Genomic DNA, 2,191 nt, shown 5'->3' with positions numbered 1-2,191 from the left:
TTCGAACCACTGACCTTAAGGTTTGCAGCCTGATTCGTAACCACTACGCTACCAGAGGGGATTATAATCAATGTAATGCAACAAGTTATATGAATTGTTTAATGTGAAACTGATGATGTGCCCTGTAAACTTTCATTCAATCCACAATAAAAAACTTAAATTTAAATAAATAAATAAATAACAAGTACACTGATTTCTCTTTAAAAACATAAAATCTCTGGTGGCAAGTTCACTTCAAGTTGTTTTTTTAAAATGGCTTTTTCTCTGCAATAACGAATAGTGGGCGGGCTGGGCGGGCAGATAGGGGGCCCCTCAATGGTGGACTTGGAGAAGGACCTGCGCAGGTGGTGGGTCTTGCCAGGTCGTGGTTGTGTAGCTCCTTCGGGATCTGGCCACCGAGCCTGTCTGGATCAACGCCGTCTTGCGGTCCTTTTCAAAGAACTTGAAACCTCAGACTATCCCGCCATGGCTTGAGAAGAAGATTTTAGGATCACCTTTAAATTTGAGGGTAGGACATTGGAGAGGTGTGGGGTTGCTGAGGGTAGGAAGATGCTCTGGAAGTGTTTGGAGCCTGGCTTCTTGAAGCAGTATGGGGGTGAGTTACCATAGGCCTTAGTCAGACCCTGGCCCTCCTGGTCCTTAGCACCAGCTTTCTGTGCAGCTGTGCCCACCAAGGTGGCTCATGGCCAGCTGGGCCCTGTTGCGGTCAGCCTCCTTTACCAAGGCATTCTCATTCTTTTTGAATGGAACTTTCACATGCTGCACGTCCCCATACACGCCGAAGAGAATAAGAGGCTTTGGGATGTATCTTTCTCAGGTTGCTGACCAGGAGAACTGAGGTCCCTGCCCCTGCCAGACTGGGGATGGTGATTCATTCAGCTTGCTGTTACCACTGCCGCTGCCCATGATGAAATGGCCAGAGGGGCCACAGCACCATGGACGTTGGGAACAGAGAGGCCTGTGGTTTGAAGTGGCAAAGGTGGGAGGAAAATCGAGGCCACAGTCTGATCCAGAGATGGCTGGCAGTCCCTTGAAGGCAGTCTCGGCTCTTGTCTGGCTCACTTGGAGAAGTCCATGCACAGTGTGTAGCTAGATGCTTTGCCTGTCAAGAGACAGCTGGTGTGCTGGGCACTCCCAGGATCTGCATACTGCAGGCGTGCCTGGAACTGGTTGTTCTTGGTGAAGGTGATGATTTTCAGAAGTATGTCAAAGTTTAAGAAGATCTGGAAGAGAACATCTAGCATCATGAGGTAGAACAAGTTCTCCACAAAGCGCTGCAACACAGGGCTCCGGCCAATCACTGCCATCCCTGCATCCATGGCTGCAGCTGAGGAGGCCAGGGCCTGGCTCCTTGATTGGATCAAATTCACAGCCTGCACCTGGGTGGGTGAGCTGTCGGTCCTGAGCTCCTTGTGGCTGGAGAACTGGATGCAGATGGGTCGGCTGCATGATGTAGTTGACCATGGTGTTGGCTGCCTCCTCTGTGTTCATCCGGATGAAAGCCTGGTTCTTCCCCTTCAACATTAGCAGGTTGATGTCCTTCCCAAAGGGCAGGTCCAGGGAGATGACTGCCCCCTCAGTGATGTCACTGGGCAGCCTGTGGTCATGGACCACATGGGGTGGGGTACTGGAGTTCCTGCTGTCCCCTTTAAACTTCTTGCTCTCATTCCCACTGGCTGCAGAAGCCTAGTTGTTGCTAATGATAAAGGGCCCATTGTTGACACAGCTAGAGAAAGCTCTTTGGGTCCCCAGTTTGTTCCAACTGCTGTATCTGGAGTGCTGTCCATTGCATACACAGGAGACCTGAAGCGGACAGAGTGGAGGGCTAAGGCTGAGAGTAAAGGGGCTAGCAGGCATGAAGTGCTGGAAGGTGTGTGTGAACTCCCAATTTGACCCAGCTTGAATGGCCAAGGCTAAGCTGACCTGATTCTGATCAGATGAAGATAAAGATATTTGATACTTTGAGCAAGGGTAAATTGCTACAATTTGTTGGACTGGAATTTTGCATATGGATACAGTTGCTCCAATTCCAACCAGTATTGAAGATTCTTTAGATCAAAGAACCTGCTTGTCTTCTCAGTGTACTGCATTGCTAGGCACAGGCAATTTAGACACTGGCTATCAACAATGGGGGCTAGAAAGGCATGAAGTGGCTGGCTTACAAGCTTTCATGGGTGTGCTTAGTTTTAGA

The 2,191-nt window shown here is 49.5% G+C and overlaps 1 pseudogene; it reads right to left on the bottom strand.

Moving 5' to 3' along the window:
• Positions 1 to 200: 200 nt before the first annotated feature.
• On the bottom strand, positions 201 to 1,787 carry LOC102832331 (annotated as a pseudogene).
• Positions 1,788 to 2,191: the final 404 nt, after the last annotated feature.

Source organism: Chrysochloris asiatica, unplaced genomic scaffold (assembly GCF_000296735.1).
Source record: "Chrysochloris asiatica unplaced genomic scaffold, ChrAsi1.0 scaffold00281, whole genome shotgun sequence".
NCBI lineage: Eukaryota > Metazoa > Chordata > Mammalia > Afrosoricida > Chrysochloridae > Chrysochloris > Chrysochloris asiatica.
Note: the sequence above shows the minus strand (reverse complement) of the source record. Positions and strands in the feature narration are given on the sequence as shown.